Genomic DNA, 20,470 nt, shown 5'->3' on the forward strand with positions numbered 1-20,470 from the left:
CATCACTTGTCTTTTTTTTTTTTTTCCTCCAGGGAATAGTCTTTCCTATAACCCCCTGGCTGGCCTGCTCTCCCTCTTCACTGGCCAGAACTGAGTCATGCTTCCCCTTCCAAACCAATCGTGGGCAAAGAGAAAGGGGCTTCCAGAGCAGCTTCAGACCACTCACGGTGCATCAACTGTAGCTGGAGGGTCGCCTGCTGCCTGATGAACAGCAGGATTGTGAGCCTGGGAGAAGGTGAGTGACTGTGGTGTGTGCGTGCATAATGGGGAGAGATGGCTACTGACTATCCAATCAACATATGGGATGCACTCACCTGCTTCTCATCTGGGTGAAAACCAACTTATTTCAAGGCTACAAATAGACAGGAACCAGTCCTCCAACAATCAGACAGCATCTGGCAGGAAAGTCAGGGGCGATTGACTCACTGGGAATGGGAGGAGGATGCACAGCAGGCTTGTGGATATGTAGAGATCCCCAGAATTACTGAAACTCAGTCAATTCCTGGAAAAGGTATCATATTTCTCAGGAAGGGCAGGGCTGTGTGGCTTTGTTCTGTGCTAGGCACCTATATCCTTCCCCATATCCTTTCCAAGTAGAGACATAGCTGACTGCCTTTCCACCGTCTGCTGTTGTTAGCATCCCAGCTGTGGTCTTAGAGAATTGGGGACATTTGGGGATTGAGTGATGGAGATAGGAGGTGGAGGGGCAGTCAGAGGGTAGAGGGGGTCACAGAGGCAGGGACGGCGCTGGCCTGGACCAAGTCAGTGGATGGGAGATGGACAAGGCAGTGAATTCAGGATAAACTTCCAGGGTGGGCACTGACTGGACTTTGTGGTTGGATGCAGGTGGCAGGGGTGGGGGTGAGTGTGGGGCAGAAGGAAAGGATGTGTTAGGGAGCTGGAGGACTTAGGATAGCCCTCTCTGGGGACTAGGAAACCTGGAAGAGGGGTTGGAACAGGGAACGTCATTCCCCAGTTATGAATGTAGCAAGAACAGAAAAATGATTCGTTTTTGCAGCTGGGGTGCCCTGAGGTGGAACACAGACCATGAAGAATGGGGTGAGGAAACGGAGTCAGGCATGTCTGTGGGGTGCCTAGTGGGAGATATGGGCAAAGGCCCGGCTTGGGCTCTTGGCACAAGTGACCTTGAGCAGGGCATCGTCTCAGGGACCCTGGTTCCTGTGCCTCCACAATGGGATGATGCTCCCTTGTCAGGTTGTTTTGTGGGTGGAAGGGCCCTGTGGCATGTGTCCACCCCATAGCCGACAGCTGTGTGATCCCACAAGGTTCTGGTTCCTGACTGAACTGCGCATTGGGTCACATTAAGATCTCTCCAACTTGCATCTCTCAAGACATCAGGTATGAGAAACGGGCATCCTGAGGGCAGGAGGTGGCCTAAAGATGGGGTTCAATGAGGCCATGGGCACCATGAGCATAGGGTGATGGGCTTGGGGGTCTGTCCACAGACTGACTGCCCAGCATTGCCCTGGGTGGGCCTCATGCTGGGACATATTGGGAAGATGCTGTGCATGCTGTGTAATAAGTACACATGTGCAGAAACACATCCACACAGTCTCGGGCGTATGAAGGTACACCTGAGTGAACACAGACTCAGCCAACACAGTCCCAGGACCCTCCCTCCTTTCCCATGTCTCAGCAGGGGTGGGGGCTGGTGCCCAAGACAAGTGCTTGCACCGTCCTGGTTGCCCATCACGTGATGAAGATTAGGCATCACCCCTTCTCCCCAAAGAAGCCACTCTCTGGGAGATGGATGGCTTAGGTTCATGTTCATCTGGTTTTTCTAGGGCAGGCAGGCCAAACGCTCTACCTGGAGATCTGGCTGAGATGTTTTCAAAGTGGCTATTAGACAACAACGTGGTCCATCTGGTCCCTGAAAGCAAGGAAGGATTTTCTGTCTAAATGTCAGTCCTGTCTGACTCTAAGTCGTGTCTGACTCTTTATGATCCCATGGCCTTTAGCTCGCGAGGCTCATCTGGCAGGAAGTCTCAATGGATGTTAGCAAACATTTTAAAATGAACAAAAAAGCAAACCCAAAATATCAATATTAGTGTGGTATAGATAGTGTGCTGAGAAAAAATGTATTATCTTAAATGCTTATACTAGCAAGGAAGAAAAGTTTAAAATCAGTACTCTGAGTTTTCAACTGAGGAAATTAGAAAAAAAGAGCAAAATAAACCAAAGCAAGTAAAAAGAAGGAAATAGAAAAGATAAGGGCAGACATCTATGAAGTTGGAAACAGGAAACAGTAGAGAAAATCAATAGGGTCAAAGCAGTTTTTCTGAAAATACCAATTAAATTGGTAAAACTCTAGTGAGACTGACAAAGAAAAGAAGGGGAAAAGATTCAAATTACCACCATCAGAAATGAAAGAAGGATTTTCACTAAAGACCCCACAGACATTGAAAAGATAAGAAAATCATATTATGTACTTTATGTATGTATTACATTTGATGACTAAGATTAAATGTAGATTGGTACAGCCACTATGGAGAACAGTATGAAGATTCCTTAACAAATTAGGAATAAAATTACCATATGACCCAGCAAACCCACTACTGGGCATATGTTCTGCTGCTGCTGCTAAGTCACTTCAGTCATGTCTGAGTCTGTGCGACCCCATAGATGGCAGCCCACCAGGCTCCCCCACCCCTGGGATTCTCCAGGGAAGAACACTGGAGTGGGTTGCCATTTCCTTGTCCAATGCATGAAAGTGAAAAAGTGAAAATGAAGTCGCTCAGTCGTGTCCAAATCTTAGCGACCCCATGGACTGCAGCCCACCAGGTTCCTCTGTCGATGCTGTGAGAAAACCACAATTCAAAAAGACACATGTACCCCAGTGTGCATTGCAGCACTATTTATTATAGCCAGGACATGGAGGCAACCTAGATATTCATCGATAGATGAGTGGATAAAGAAAATAGGGTACATACGTACAATGGAATATTAGTCAGCCATATAAAGGAACGAATTTGAGTCAGTTTTAGTGAGGTGGATGAACCTAGAACCTGTTATACAGAGTAAAGTAGTCAGAAAGAGTAAAACTAATATTGCATAGTCCTGCATATATATGGAATCTAGATTAAATGGACCAATTTCTTGAAAAACACAAACTATCAAAAGCAACCCAAGATAAAATAGATACACAGTCTATTTCTACGTCCTATTAAAGGAATTGAATTTTTAATTAAAAAATCTTCCAAATGGAAATATCCAGGTCTAGATAGCTTCCCCAGTAAATTTCATAAACAGTTTAAAGAAACAGTCCCAATTTTTACAAAATTCCAGGAAATAGAGAAGGGGACAGTACTTCTGAGAGAACACACAGATGGAAAATTAGCACATGAAAAGATGCTCAACATCTTTAGCTGCTAGGGAAATACAAATTAAAGCCACGAGCTACCTCTACACATCAAGAATGGGATCTGTTCCCCAAATCCATCCACCTTTTCTGCAGCAATCAGCTTTGTGTGTGTCAGGGAAGTGGAGTCTTGGCAGGATCACAACAAATTCACACTCTATTCTCCCAGGGAGGTGGGTGTGCTCAGAGCCTGTATTTGCACAATCAAGAGGGCCACTGGGGTGTCACAGGGTGTGCAAGGCCAGCTTCTGTAGATTAAAAAAATCCCAACAAATTATGGAACTTCATTCCTCCTTTCAGATAAGGAGACCAGGGACCAGAGACCACAAGGGTCTTATCCAAAGCCACACAGCTCTGACCCTGACTCATCTGCTCATCCCCTTGTGGATGTGGTGGACGCTAGGCTGGGGGCTGGCCCAGGACCAATCGTGTTCCTCATCCTGAATCCACAGGCAAAATCTCTGGAACTGGTTGGTCCAGTATCATGTCTTCCTTGGCCGACAGGGCCAGAGTAAAGAAGGAGCGGCTGTGTGATGTGGTTGGCAAAGATCCGTATAGGGTCAACAACAAGCACGATGACAAGTACAACCCATTCCCTCCCAGCAAAGTCGTTCAGCTGGCGGAGAAGCTGGTGGGTCGCGAGTTTTGCTACCATCTGCTCCACACCAACTGCGAGCATTTCGTCAATGAGCTGCGCTACGGGGTCTCCCGCAGCGACCAGGTGGGTCCTCAGTGTGTCCCTAGCTCCATGGTCTCTTATTTTTTCATTTCGCTGCTGTTTCTCTTACTCAGGTAGGACGCATCCCCCAGAAGTTGCATTAAGATATATAGGATAATGGTGACAACAGTTAACTCTACATGCCAGGATCGAACTTGAATTGCTTGCTGTATGAGTTCCTGTGGCTGCCGTAACAAATGGCCAGAAATTCAGTCGCTTAACACAACACAAATGTAATGTCTTATAGTACTGGAGGTCAGAAATCTGAAATAGGTCTCACGAGGCTAAAATCAAGGTGTCAGCAAGGCTGTGTTATTTTCTAGAGGATCTCACAAAGAACCTGTTTTGTAGTCTTTTCCAGCTTCAAGGGGCTGCCTGCATTTCTTGGCTTTTGGCTCCCTTTCGTCTTCAAAGTTAGAAATGGCTGGTTGAGTCTCTCTCAATTGCATCACTATGATGCTGACTCTACTCCTTCCCATTTCCATCAGAAACTTTGTGATTACATTGGGCTTACCTGGAAATCCAGAATAATCTTTCTACCCTAAGGTAAACTGATTAGCAACCTTAATTTTATCTGCAATCTTAACTCTCTCTCTCTATGTAGCATAATGTATTTACAAGTATTCAGAATGAGGACATATTATGGAATTAAGACCTAGACATCTGTGGGGGCTATTTTTCTGCCTACCAGTTACTCTTTACACTGGGTACAGTTATTGTCCTGGGAGATCCTCTTGCTGTTATTATAGAAAGGTTTCCGTCTATTATCTCCTGCACCAGAGCACCATCTTCCATTTCTCATGTCCTCTTTCTTGGTTTGTTTTTAGTGTTGAATAGCTAAATTGTGTCTGACTCTTTTCCGACACCAAGGACTTTAGCCCTCTAGGCTCCTCTGCCCATGGGATTTCCCAGGCAAGAATACTGGAGGGGGTTCCATTTCCTTCTCCAGAGGATCTTCCCAATCCAGGGGCCAAACCCATGTCTCCTGCTTTGGCAGGTGGATGCTTTACCAATGAGTCACCTGGGAAGCCCTGTCTTGCTTTACACAGTTCTTGTGGTGGAAACTCCTTCAGCAGCTTCCTAAAAAAGGATGCATGGAAGAATTTTTTTTGAGATCCTGTATGTCTGAATTATTTTTCAATTTACCCTCCCACTTGATTTAATAGTGTGTATAGGTATAGAATTCCAGGGCTTCTCTGGTAGCTCAACTGGTAAAGAATCATCCTGAAATGCAGGAGACTCTGGTTTGATTTCTGGGTCAGGAAGATCCCCTGGAAAAGGGATAGACTATCTACTGCAGTATTCTTGGGCTTCCCTGCCTGCAATGTGGGAAACCTGGGTTCAGTCCCCGGGTTGGGAAGATCCCCTGGAAGAGGAGGGCATGGCAACCCACTCTAGTATTCTTGCTTGGAGATTCTCCATGGACAGAGGAGCCTGGTGGGCTATCGTCCATAGGGTCACAAAGATTCGGACACGACTGAGCAACTAAGCACATAGGTATGTAATTCTAGGTTAGAAATTGTTTTACTTTAAGATTTTGAAGGCATTCTTCCATTGTCTTCTTGCTTCCAGCATTGCTATGTAGAAATCTAAAGTAATTCTGATTCCTGATCTTTTCTCGGTTTCCTGTTTTTCTCTCCTGCTCTAGAAGATGTAATGTCTTGTCTTTACCCAGTGTTCTAAAATCTCACACTAATGTGTCTTGGCATAGGTCTGCTTTTATCCTCAAAACACCATTTCAATCTGAAAACATATATCCTTTGGTCCTAGTAAATTTTCACTCTTGCTTCCCCTCCTCTGTGTTTCCTCTAGTCCCTCTTTCTGGAAAGTTTATTATTCGAAAGTTATACTGACCAGATTTTCCTTCATTTTTACCTTTAGAAGCTGTTTTCTATAGCTACATCTTTTCTGCTGTTCCTTCTGAGAGATTTCTCCACCTTTATCTCTAAAATGTCTATTGAGTTTGTAATTTCCATCATATTTTTATTTTCTGAGAATTGCTTTTTTCTCTTTCAACATTCTGTTATTTTTAATAGCACTGTGTTCTTCTTTATTGTTGATGTTGTTTAGTCTCTAAGTCATATTTGATTCTTTTGCAGCTCCAAGGGCCATAGCCCACCAGTGCCTCTCTCCATGGGAGAAGAATCCTGGAGTGCCTTCTCCAGGGGATCGTCCCAACCTAGGGATCCTGAATTGCCAGGTGGATTCTTCAGCACTGAGCCACCAGGAAATCCCTCTTCTTTACTGTATACATTCTCTTCTCTAAAGACAGTTTTAAAAAATATGTTATCTTTTCTTTCTCCAGGTTGCTGTTTCCTTTTTGTTTTGCCCTCTGTCTTCTATTTCAGAGGTCCTGTTAGATGTCTTGGAGAAGGCAATCGCACCCCACTCCAGTACTCTTGCCTCGAAAATACCATGGTTGGAGCAGCCTGGTGGCTGCAGTCCATGGAGTCACAAAGTGTTGGACTCGACTGAGCGACTTCAGTTTCATTTTCACTTTCATGCCTTGGAGAAGGAAATGGCAACCTCCTCCAGTGTTCTTGCCAGGAGAATCCCAGGGACAGGGGAGCCTGGTGGGCTGCTGTCTATCGGGTTGCACAGAGTTGGACACTTCTGAAGTGACTTAGCAGTAGCAGCAGCAGCAGCTATATGTCTGGTACATCTGGATTGTGGGCTCATGATTAAGAATAGGGGGCTTGAGGAGTGAGCTCAGAGAGGGCAGTGTCTTGTTGACTTTGAGGTTCACTTCACAGTAGACTGGGAACCGTCATATTGGTACCTTTCATTGTTTTCACTTGGGCCAGTCCGATTCCCCAGAAAAGTTTTCCTGATTCTTATGTAGAGGGTGAGGTACTGGGAGCAGAAGGGACGGGAAGTCCAAGAGTCTCCATTTAGCATATTTATGGCCTCTCAATCCCTTTTTGGAGGTATGATACCCACACCCTCACATGTGCTTCTGTTTTCAGACCCCCAAATCTTCTGATTTTAATTGTGGTTAAGGAAGGGCCTCAGCTCTCTCTCTCTTTCACCCACTTCCAGAAGTACTTGGTGATGTCAACATGTGATCTTTTTTAGGGATTCTGTTGTACACAGTTTGGTTCAGTTCACTTCAGTCACTCAGTTGTTTCCGACTCTTGGCGACCCCATGAATCGCAGCACCTCAGGCCTCCCTGTCCATCACCAACTCCCGGGGTTTACTCAAACTCACGTCCATGATGATGCCATCCAGCCATCTCATCCTCGGTCGTCCCCTTTTCCTCCTGCCCGCAGTCCCTCCCAGCATCAGAGTCTTTTCCAATGAGTCAACTCTTCGCATGAGGTGGCCAAAGTACTGGAGTTTCTGCTTTAGCATCATTCCTTCCAAAGAACACCCAGGGCTTATCTCCTTCAGAATGGACTGGTTGGATCTCCTTGTAGTCCAAGGGGCTCTCAAGAGTCTTCTCCAACACCACAGTTCAAAAGCATCAATTCTTCAGTACTCAGCTTTTTCACAGTCCAACTCTCTCATCCATACATGACTACTGGAAAAACCATAGCCTTGATTAGACGGACCTTTGTTAGCAAAGTGATGTCTCTGCTTTTGAATATGCTATCTAGGTTGGTCACAACTTTCCTTCCAAGGAGCAAATGTCTTTTAATTTCATGGCTGCAATCACCATCTGCAGTGATTTTGGAGCCCCCAGAAATAAAATCTGACACTATTTCCACTGTTTCCCTATCTATTTCCCATGAAGTGATGTACACGGTTAGCCCCTGAGGTATAAACATTCAAGTTTTGAACTTTCAAAGATGCGAATTTGTGTCCCAGCAAAGTCAGGAATGAGTGACATTGAAGCGTACCCTCCATCTCCTATTGCTGATGATCCTTCAGTTCCACCATCTCCACCTCCTCTCCCTCCTCTCCAGTCAGTAACTCTTCTTGCTTATTCATGTGACACCAGCCCTTGAATGCCAGCTGTTGTTCTTCTCTACTGTACTTTTCATCGTAATATACTGTAAGATTAAAAATATATCAGAGGGACATCCCTGGTAGTCCCAGTGGTAAAGAATTCACCTGCCAATGCAGTGGACACAGGTTCGATCCCTGGTCCGGAGGATCCCATGTGAGGTGAGGTAAGTAAACCCGTGTGCCACAACTACTGAGCCAAAAACTACTGAGCCCAAGTTCTAGAGACTATGCTCCACAACAAAGAGGAGTCCCCACTTCCTGCAACTCCAGAAAGTCTGAACACAGCCATGAAGACCCACTGCAGCCAAAAATCAATGAATAAATCTTTTTTTAAAAAATGTATGAGAAAGCTATTAAAAGGATGGCTCAGATTGTGAAGAATCTGCGTTCAATGCAGGACACTGGGGTTCAATGCCTGAGTTAGGAAGTCTCCCTTGAGAAGGGAGTGGCAACCTACTCCAGTATTCTTGCCTGGAGAATTCCATGGACAGAGAAGCCTGGCAGGCTGCAGTCATGAGGTTGCAAAGAATCAGACACAACTGAGCAGCTAATGCTTTCACTTTCAATAAGTATCTTTGAGTATGATAATAAAGAATTTAAGTTGAAGTAAAAAAAATGTGTTCTTTTGCCAGGTTCCAGCCCCGGTGGATCCAGGGAATTTGAAGGGGAGACGGCTTTGGCAATCAGGATACGATAGAATTAAAGATATAAAGAGTGGGGGAACACAGGTATACCCGTGGCAGATTCATTTTGATATTTGGCAAAACTAATACAATATTGTAAAGTTTAAAAATAAAATAAAATTAAAAAAAAATAAAGAGTGGTTAAATAAGGATAGCTCAGCGAAGAAATTCATTGAAGAAAAGAGGCTGAATAACTTGTTTTACGTGGAAAGCCAATAAAACTCCAATTCAAGGAGTTTGCATCACCTACGTAGGCCACAGGCGTCCTCCTGTTCTCCCGAAGGAGAGGAGACACTAAGGCCTCCCTGTTCAGATCTTAGAAGCCCAGGCAAAATTACGCTTGATGAGCCTCCACGTTCTTCATGGGAATTCAGCCAGAAGGTGAGAGAAAGAACGACATGGGGAGACCAAGCTTCAGTGAACAAGACCCACAGTTTATTTTCCAAAGTAGTTTTTATACCTTAAGTTGTGCATAGAGGATAATGGGGGAAGGGGTAGAGTCATGCAAGGACAGCAGTCCTTGATCCCTATAGAAGCCAGGCTTTCAAACTTATCATATGCAAAAGTTTAGGTGATTTACATCATCTTCTGGCCAGGAGGCCTGTTAACATTTTATGACCCTTTCTTCAGAAAACTTATTTTTCTCTAAAGGTGATTATTCTAAAGTCAGGTGCCACCCACCAAAAGCATTAGATAAAGTTGCATTTCTATAGGGCAAAAGTGTGGAGGGCTATAACAAGAAAAGAATTAACTCAAGGGTCCAAGGTTAAAAATATTAAAGCTATTACTTACATTCCTGTTCACCAATTATATTAATCAATACACTCCCAGGGACACAGTAGATAAGGGATATGGAAACTTAGCAGCAAACATTGGCCCAACAAGTGAAAAACCCTTCACCAATACAATTTCTAATCAATCTTTTAACTGCTCAAAGGAATCTGTATTTAGACAGTTTAGAACATCTCATGTCTCTCATGGTTGGGAGGCCGTGAACAATCACATGTGGCTGGAAGAACCTGTTCAGGCAGGCTAGAGAACTTCCAAAGGATTTTGTGAGTTGAAACACTCTTGTCACGTCCAGGAACTTTATTAACTGGAGCTGTAAGTTAACTCTTTTTCAGAGACAGGTGGTGGGGGACAGCCCCCTGTAAAGTCAGAGGTGTAGGTGAGAGCACAAAGCAGTAAAGTAGGCAGACTCTCGCTTTGGGGGTAGATGCTCGAGAATTTCCAGGTGGACTCCTGAGGCTCGATCCCGCCTTTGCGTATGCCGAGCCTCTTTCCTCATGACCTTTGCCACCGGCAGAGTTCCTCACAGATGCTGGCTCCCGGCACCTCCCGCTTTCTTATTTCTTAAAATAGCCAGATGCAGCTCAGTTGCGAGCTTCTGAATGTTCTGCTGAAGAATCCTGACAATACAAGGAAGAATGATTATGAGAAGCAAAATTAGAGCACCAACAGCAGCATAACTAAAGATATTAGACAGAATGTTTTTGCCTGAAATGAAGTTAGAGAAAGTGTGAGAAAAATCATTAGCTGCTCCAGCGGCGGTAAAATCCAGTCGAGAGTGTTCCAAGGTCTGTATTTGATTATGAAGTTTCCCTAAGTCCAGGCCAATGTCAGAGCTGTTCCAAACACCTGAAATATGATTTTTAATTTTCTCCCATTCATAATCTGTCTCATTTACCTTCAAAGATGTCACGCATATCCACCGATAATCAGCATGGCATGACAGAGCCATTTTCACTTTTAAAGCCTGTAACTGAGTCCCAATATGCATTATTGCCTCCTCCAAGGCATCTACCCTCATCTCCAACTTTCTATCTATAGCTTCCTATGTTGCTAGATTTAGAGAAACATTTTTAGACATGGTATCAACATATTGGGCAGTATGCACTTGTTGAGTCAATGATATTGCTGCCACAGTAACAGAAGTAATTGCTGCTATTAAAGCTGATATTCCTAAAATAAGTAAACCCACAAACCATAGCGATCGCATTAAATCCTACAGTTGTTGTAATACAGCAAGTCCATAATTATCATACCAATAAGTGGTTACATCATAAGATAAGGTGGACGTTGTAACACCACAAAGGAGCAAACATTATATTGAGGGTTTAAACAAGATGAGAGCATACATTGTTCACAAGTTACTATATTAGTTCCACCTCTTTTTTACTGACTGCTTTAGCCCTGATCACTATGTCTGCATTGCAAAACGTCTGTTGTGGGTGCACCGGGGAATAGCTGCAGGCCTCTGCCGGTGGGGGGTAGCAGTGTCCCCAGCAGCAGGAGGCAGAACTCGAGCCCCAGGCTGTGGGCCGCCATGCCTATGGCGGGCGGAGGGGCAGGGTTCGCGGACTCGGGCTAGCCGATGCCTGGGCTCGGGGCGTTCCCCTCTGGCTGGCGGGCCGCGCTGGTCTGGACAGCACTCCGCGGGCTCGCTTTCCTCTCTGGCCCTCACTCGCCACACAAACTTCTTTGTTCTATGTTGCCGGGCAAGGAGGGTGCAGGGTACGGCTGGAGGCGCAGAGGCAAGAGCTGGCTGCCGGGTGGGGCGAACGAGTGCGCGCACCGCAGATCTGGTCTCTGGGGGGCTGTGACATGACGAATTAGTGTGTCCGGAATTCAAATCGGAGAATCTGTGTCCTGAGGAAGAATACAAGCATACCCTCTCCCACAAGTTAGCAACATATCTGGCCGGGATATGAAATTCATACCTTAAACCAGCTGCATTTTGATGGTGAATTTTGTGAGAATTTTTGGCCTTATCAATCTTTTTATGTAAGTTTAAAGTGATTAGTTTAGTCAATGTATCTGCCAAAGCATTTCTTTCATGTAAAGGGCCGGGCAAGCCGGAATGGGCTCCAATATGTCCCACAAAATATTTGTGTGTGTGTGTGTTTAATCTCTTTCTGTAAATCAGATAACAAGGATAAAATAGTAGTTTTATTTTCTGGAATATTAGCAGTCTCTATATGAGGAAACAACCCTACAATATATCTGGAGTCAGTCAAAAGATTGAAGGTGTGGTCTCTTAAATGTTGAAGAGCCTAAATAACTGCTCGTAACTCAGCCCTGACATTTTATTCCCTGGAATTAAGAGATGTTTTAAAGGCCTTGGAGCTGTAATTTCCTGCACCCAAAAGGCTAGATCACTAGATCCAAATGCTTTGTGGCCCCTAGCTTGAGAAGTCAAGTTTTTTCCTGTCTGATAATAAGGTAAAAGCAAAAACTGTGTTACTCTTTGACCTTTATTAATTTGTACAGTTTTGTTTTTGTTTTTTATGTATTTTTTTGTGTGAAAAGTACTATAAATCTTTTACAGTACAGTACTGTATAGTTGATTGTGTTACTTGGGTACCTAAGCTAACTTTGTTGAACCTACGAAGAAATTGGACTTAAGAACGTCCTCTCAGAACTGATCAGGTTAGTATGTAAGGGACTTACTGTATTTAGGATTAATATTCAGCTTTTTCCACAGCTGCCTTAGCCTTTAGTGTTCTCTGAGTCTTAGTGGAATTATGCCTAAAACTAATGTCTTACTTTATTTTTATTTGGAGTTCAGGAAGGAGTGAAATTTGATACATGTTCTGTTTTTACCCTGAAACTTACTCTTCTTTTGTTTTTTTTCTACTACAAGCAATATAAGTAAGATATCTTAATAATTTAAAGTATAACATTACCACTCTTTTTCATAGTTGAGTCATTTATTGAAGAACGTGCAGAGAGCACTTGGCGCCTGGCAGGTCTGGGCGCTGGGGATACAGCAAAGATGAAGACAAGGGAGGGCTCTGCTAGGATTCAGGTCAGAGTTCACTAAGGTTCAATAGCAATTCCTCTTCAACTTTATACGTACCTCAAGAGCTCCCTGTTGATCAGCCAGGATTTCAACCATCTGACTTCATCTCCCTGTCCTTTCCACAGGCACCCTCTGGGGATCTGTCTGCTTTAAAAACCAGCAGGCTGAAGGGAAATTTCCCTCTTCAGGCCTGTGTATGTCATTGGCCAGCTGCCCCATTCACCAATTCCTTCCTCATGCTGCCCTCCTCTCTGCATTTCCCTGCCAATATTTGTTGACTCCTGAGTTTGTCAAGGAGGCTATGAGGCACATGAAGCTCCCTGAGCTGGACATCCTTGTTGAATGTACAGTGTGTACTCAGCTTACTGACACAGAGTCTGACTCACTCTCCTCTCTCTTGCAGGGCAGAGATGCTGTCACAGCAGCTACCATCTCTGGAGTGGGCCTGATAGCCCTATCCGCTGGAATCATGTTCTCAATAAACAAGAAGCAAAATCAATGACCTGAAGGGAGTGTCTTGTCAGCAGTGACATTATACATTGAGGGGAGTCTTGTTTTGCTATACAGTTTTGAGAGAGTTAACAGGCAAGTTGATAGGGAGTCCAAGGCCCCTTTAAGGAGGAAGTAAACTTCCTTTTTTTTTCATATTCTTTTGCCTTAGTCTCTTAGGCTCTGTAAGCTATGATATATCTTTCCAAGGACGGGCTAATTTTAAAAGCTCTGTGTTAATTTTGCAACAGTCTATTTCATTTGAAAACTGGCCCTTTAAGCATAATGTATCTTACTCCTGGATATGCTTTTCTCAGACTCTAGGTCTCTATGTTAGTCATTATAACTGTAACAAATGTTGCCTGGGAGCCTGTTTCCTCACCGCTTACACAGCCATAACACATCTCTCCCAGGGTCAGAGTGCTTGAAACCCATTCTACCAGACTAGTCTTGGGCCAATGTTATCTCAAGATGTATGCTGGGGGAGAGGGTCTGGATAAAACTTTCTCAGTCTTGAGGCATTCTTTTATCTATTCTCAGCAGCCAGTTGAAAAGTATATAATGCCTTGCTTAAACTAGTGAGGTAGGTGGGCACTCTTTCTACCCCCTTCTGATATCTATGTCAGAAGCTTTCTCTATCCTTTTACTTTAAATAAAAATCTTTGCTGCACAAAACTCTGAGTGAGTGAGACTGCATCTTTGGTCCTGGAGTTAAATCTTCTCCTTTGGAGACCACAAATTTGACACCAAACACCATAAGCTATCAGTTTCTGGTTTGGTTTGTGGATTTCATTTTTTCTTACAATAATAAAAACAAAACCCAATAAGGGAGGATTTTATTGGGGGACATGCATCGAGAACTGCCTGGCTGGAGTCTGTTGAGGTTGCAGCGAGGCTCTGTTCCTGCTGCAGGCTGTACTCTGGCTCTTTGGTGATTTTCTCTTACTTTTCGATTTGTGGGCGGTGTTCTTTGCCTGCAGGAAACAAAGTCCAGCTCTGGTTATCTCAAGTAATGGGTGTTTCCAGTTGTGTAGGAACAGGTCAGCAGCAAGAGAGACAGACAAACGTGAGTGATATGCAAGAACAGGAATCAAGGGAAACCAGGACCCTTGACCTGGAACTAGACCCAGGCTGGCTTCCAGGAGTCAGCAGCTGGAGTCTGTATGTCAGGTGGGACTGAAACCAAACCAAACCACAGCCATAATGAAAATTATATGCTCTGCCCAATCTTGTTTAAAACCTCCTTGCTCTCCACAGTTTTCTCTGCCTGATCACTTCCACCCCTCAATGATCCTGCATCCTCTCCTCTTGGGGCTTGTTATGATGCCCAAGTCTCTGAACCCACACTCACTCCTGTGGCTTCTTTTCCCATATGCGCTCAGCTTCATCCCTCCCTGTGGCCTTCGAGGCCTCCTAACAGAAGCTCCTGAGAGAGAACCTGATTGGCTCCCTCACCACACTGAGCTGTCTACTGATTGGCTGACAGCCATTGGGTCATGTGGCCCACTAGACCAATCAGCTCTGCCCAGCGGAGCCAGGTCACGTGGTACAAAGGCTGCCTCAGACCTTACGGAGTGTGGGTGTGGATGGTCTTATCCTTGACCTGCTTGCTGCTGAGGCCTCTGGGGAGGGGTTAGGGAAGGACGTATGACCATTCGTGATTGGTTCCTTGAGGTTTGCCTCTGTTACTAGCTGGGCTTGGCAGATGTTCAAAGTGACCATTTTCCTGAAACGGGCTTTTGTGGGCTCCTGGGAAGCACCCTTCTGGGGCCAATTGTTCTTCCCTCCACAAGGCAAGTCATCTCCTCCATCTGGTTGCCAGTGTTTCCCTTGGCAGCCTTGGTTGTCTGGGGACCATGTGTGTGTGGAATCCTGGACAGGACTTATAAATGGCTCCTTTCTAGTTTGCTCCTGCTTGGACCATACCTGGTCTAGGAAAAGCTTATGCTCATTCTTTCCCCAGTGTTGACATAAGCATAGTTTTCTCCCAGTTAGTTTCTTTTCGTTTTATCTTAGCTCTATTGATATAACATCTCATGCCTGTTTTCAAGTGTGCCAAGCTCAAGGGACACAGGCCAAAATTAAAGGGGAGTCTCTTGAAGGCCCTTCTCTCACCATGGGCAGAATGTGATGTGGACCCATGGAGTATTGATCTACAAATTAATTATGGAATAAAAAGGAATGAGGTAGACTAAACACAAGAAAGCAAAACAAAAGCAGCCTGTTCAATTAAAAAATAATGAAACATTACCTATAAAAAGTGAGATTTGTGGAAATAATCAGATAAGATGGAAGAACTCATTCCAAATATATTGATAGTGACCATAAATATAAACTTGCCAAGTAAAAGACAAACATACTGGATTAGAAAATGAATCCAGGGAATACTGTCTACAGCAGATACAATTGAAATATAAGGACATAAAGACTGAAGTTAATAAGATGGACAGTTTATGTGACACATCATTTGACATCCTGAAACATTAATGTTATCAAGGAAAAAAATTGAGGGTGTGTATAAAGTGTCCTAGACTGAAAGACATGTTGAGGACAAAGTAACTAAATATGAGAAAGGACTCTAAAAGCAATTTGGGTTTCCTGGGGAAATTTGAATGTGAACTGGATAATGAATATTAAGGAATCATGAATCTTATTAAGTGTGATAAAGGTATGAGGTTTACGTAAAACACATGGCATAAAAAATAGATGCAGATAAAGCAAAATGACCAAAAATCAGCTTTTGACCCACGCCTTAGGTATATGGGTGGCCATTTTACTGCTACTTTTGTATACTAAAACATTTACATAGTAAATACTTTATAAATAGCTGAAACTTGAAAATTTAAACAAAATAAAACTTTCAAAATTATTTTAATAAATTTTATAGTAATATTTTTAATAAAAGAAGATATACTAGGCAACTACTAACTAAAAACTGGTTAATTCATTGATATTAATTAACTGAAAGCTGGCATAGCTATATTGATATCAGAAAATATAAGCTTTAAACCAAAAATGAGTAGTAGACAGAAAGTGTGAAAAGTGTGGCATAATAAGAAATACACTTGGTCCTTGTCCTTGGTTCTGGGCCAGAGCTCCTAAAACCCTCAGAATTTCCTTGTTGATAGGCTTTATCTTTTGCTATTTCTGAGGAACCCCTTTGATCAACCTGAGTTTGTGCTAATGGGGTGACTTAGACCCTAAGATAACCTTAGGATGGGGCTGGTCATCAGAAAGACCCAGTGATTAGAGGGTTGGAAATTTCAGGCTGCTGATCTCTAAGAAGGGAACGTGGGAGGGGTTGCTGAAGATTAAGCTCTATAAAAACTGTTCAGCGAGGAGACTTGATGAACTTCCTGGTGGTGAACACACCAAGGTGTCCAGAGAGTGGCTGCCTGAAGAGGAGAGGGAAGCTCCTTGCATCTTCTGCCCCCACGCCTTGCCCTCCACCTCTCTTCCATTTGGTTGCTTCTGAATTGTATCCATCCTAATAAATTGGTAAACATTTAAGCTGCTTTTCTGAGTTCTGTGAGCCTTTCTGGAAAACTGCTGAAATGTAGGAGGGGTTTTGACAAAAGTACAGGTGAGTGGTGAAGGACATCTGATGTGAAGGAAGACAGTCTTAGGGGACTGAGCACTTAGGCTATGAAGTCTGTGTTTAGTGTCAAAATCGAACCGATTCAGTGAGCACCCAGTTGGTGTCTGGAAACTCAGAATTAACTGCTGGTGTCGAGAAACGTTCCACAAAGATCCTGAAAACACTTTCAATTCCCTAGGAAGGTATGATATTAATACTTCTAAAATTGTTTGCATCTAATAAAAATCCTAAAAGAGATATTAAAAATTTTGGTCTGTTGTAAGGAGAAAATGACCAGTTCACCAGAGTGGGAGATCTACCTATGCCTCTATCAGGATCTGATAAATCAAGGGGACACAAAAATCAGTTAAGATACAGAAACTTCGCAAAACATACTGACAAGCTGATTCAATGAGCACGTAGAGTGAACTAGGAAATACAGATTCTTTCTGACTGCACACAAGGGAATGCTTATGAAAACTGACCATGCCAGGGTAGGAGGCAGACGGCCCTTTAGGAGGCATTTCAGACCTCCTGGGAGTCAGGACTCACTCTCTGACACACACACACTCTGCACATACAGTGCGCTCACACCCAACCTGTGTACATCACTCGGACTCACTCCCCTGCTGCATGTCCACCCACACTGCCTTCTGGACGCCCTCACTTTCTCTTCTTTGTCCCCCAAAGAGCTTTCCAGCCCAGTCACCCCAGTAAAGGGAGGGACTTCTCACCAGTGCAAGAAGGGCTCCCAACTGTTGACTGCAGGTAATGAACAGAGGGAGCCTGCAGGCTGGACTGGAGCTCCTTGAGGGTCAGGTTCTAGAATGTTCCCTGCCAGGGCTCCCCTCTGCCTGTCTCTGGTTTTCCTGTCTCAGGCCAAGCGAAAACCGAGACTTGGAGACCTGACTGAGATTTCTGCCTCTGGCTATGAACACTGGGCCTTCTGTATGAGCAGGGTCTGTGTGAGCCATCTGGCTCCCTCAAGCAAGGACAGGTTCTCTGTTTAAGCCCCAGGGTTGAGGTGGAGAGGGGGAACAGTTGCACCATCATGCACTGGTTCTCCCTTCAGTGCCTGGCACAACAGGCACTCAAGGGCCATTTGCTGACTTCATCATGCTCCCCACCCCCACAGTGTACCAAGGGCTCGTCGTCATTAGAAGTGAGTTCATGGGCAGACTGTTGACTTTATTCCATTAGAGAGTGGGGTTCAGTTCAAGCCAACCCCGGTTCTTGGGAAGCATCTCATCTTGGGTCCAGTCTCCTTTATATTAGTTGTTTTGGAGTGACGAACAGAAATAAGACACAGTTACTTCCTTTCAATAGTTTACAACTGGCTGCACAGTGTAAGGAAAGGAGCGTGGGCCTCCCAACTGGACAGAAGCAGTTGGGGATCCTCAGTCTCCTGCTCCCTGAATGTGCAACTTGCACATGTGACTTCCCCCACCCCCCTGCTAAGTTCAGCTGCACTTCGTGCAGAGCAGATAATAATCCTTACCTGCGGGCTGTGTAGGGATGGAGTGAAAGCCTGCGTGGGGAGGCACTGGGGCAGGCTTGGCCAAGTCCTGGACCAACTCCTTACTGCCTTCCATAGCATCGCAGCATTAAAGAGAATGTCCAAACCCTGGGAACCACTCAATAGCAAGAAACTGGCCAAATAAAATAGATGTCTGCATTTAATGGCGTGTTATTCAACCATTAAAACAGATGGACAGCACTTGTGTGTGTGTACACATGTAGGCATATGTGTTTATATATATATGTTTATATTCAAAATAAGTATAAATTTAGACTTATTGAAAAACATTTAGTAGTTATAAATTGACCCTTTTTGTATATAGTTCTTTGCCTGTTGACACTCTCACATATCCATGTGACCATCAGGAGAACGCAGATCACAGGAGAGTCACTCGCCCCTAAAGCTCCCCAGGCCCCTTTGTCTTCAGCCAGCCCCTCACCCCAGCTCCACACCTCAGCTCCTGCGATCTCTTTTCTCTCCCTATAGCTTTGCCTTTTCTAGAATGTCATACAAATGGAATCATATAGAAGCTTGCTTTTTGTGTCTGGGTTCTTTAACTTAGCAGAATGTGTCTGACGTTCATTTTTGTTGTAGCACGTGACGTGCTTTGTTCCTTGTTACTGCTGAGTGGTATCCTGCTGCATGCATGGGCCAGCCTTTCTTTATTCACCAGCTGAAGGACATTTGTGTAGTTTTTGATATTTGACAATAATTATTACAGCCACTCTAGATATTCCCATACAGGTTTGTTTGTGTGCATGAACGTGGATTCTAATTTCTTTTGGGTAAGCACTAGGTGTAGGATTGCAGAATCATAAACTAAGATTAGTGAAGTCCCATCACTTCATGGCAAACAGAGGGTGAAAAAGTGGAAGCAGTGGCAGATTTTATTTTCTTGGGCTCCAAAATCCCTGCGGACTGTGACTGCATCCATGAAATTAAAAGTCGCTTGCTCCTTGGACGGAAAGCTATGACCAACCTAGACAATATATATATTAAAAAGCAAAGACATCACTTTGCCGACCAAGGTCCATATAGTCAAGGCTATGGTTTTTCCAGTAGTCATGTGCAGATGTGAGAGTCAGAGCATAAAGAAGGCTGAGTGCTGAAGAATTGATGCTTTCTAACTGTGGTGCTGGAGAAGACACTTGAGAGTCCCTTGGACTGCAAAGGAGATCAAACTAGTCAATCCTAAAGGAAATCAATGAACATTCCAATGAATATTCATTGGAAGGGCTGATGCTGAAGCAGAAGCTCCAATACTTTGGCCACCTGATGCGAATAGCCACCTCATTGGAAAAGACTCTGATGTTGGGGAAGATTGAGGGCAAAAGGAGAAGAGGGTGGCAGAGAATGAGATGTTTACATAGCATCACCAACTCAATGGACATGAATTTGGCCAAACTGCAGGAGGTGGTGAAGGACAAGGAAGCCTGGCATGCTGCTGTCCATGGGGTCACAAAGAGTTGGACAGTACTTAGATACTGAACAACAACAATGGTAAGTGAATGTTTATTATAAGAAATGACCCAGTTGTTGTCCAAGTACCTCACAGCACTGCAGGAGCACACGCCCTCTATTGGGGAAAGAAGAGGCCCTCGAGAATGCAGGAGGCGCTTGAGGGTGTGTGTAGTCCCTTCATCTGTTCATTTTCCCTGGCCCTGGCATCTCTATTTCTGAACTCTTCCCACTGAAGGTAACTCACTAACTTGCCTTTCTTTCTCTCCCTCACCTCTTCCTTCTCATCACCTGTTTCTCTAGAAAGACTCTCCTCTGTCTCATTCTCTGTAGGTGAGAACGTGGGCCTGTGAGAGCCGTGGAACTCGAGTCACAGAAGAAACGCATCCAGACTTTTGCACCAAGGGATCGTCAAACTCCAGCAGGGCTTCTGGCAACATAAGGCCATATCTGCAGGATGACCCCTCAGATGCCTGCCTGAAAAAGCTCAATACTGCCAGGACCTGAAGCCATCTCTTTGAACGTCATCCCCAGGAAGGATGGGGCCACTGTCTCCAAGTCTCTGTTGGGTATAGAAGCCCAGCTTCCAATCTTACCAGCTGGCCCAACCCGTCCATGTCACTGTCCGTGAGTACAGCGGAGCTGGGCTGAGTACACTGGTCTCCGGGGTCATCCTCACATAGCTACTGCATCCTTTTGTTTTTCTGAGTATCCATGTCTTTATCTAGATTCATTTTCTGACCAGTGCTGTTGGGACTTGGGGTGGACTACTCCCAAATATATTACAATGGAACATTGCTTATTTTGAATTAAAGTTATGAAATGGCCAAGGCAAGAGGGATGCTCTGACTCTCCTTTCTGATGCCCTGAAAGCAGGAAATACACCCCTCGTGAAA

This window comes from Bos grunniens, chromosome 29, assembly GCF_055505025.1.
Source record: "Bos grunniens cultivar Pamir isolate PY7600 chromosome 29, Bosgru_T2T1.0, whole genome shotgun sequence".
Classification (NCBI taxonomy): domain Eukaryota; kingdom Metazoa; phylum Chordata; class Mammalia; order Artiodactyla; family Bovidae; genus Bos; species Bos grunniens.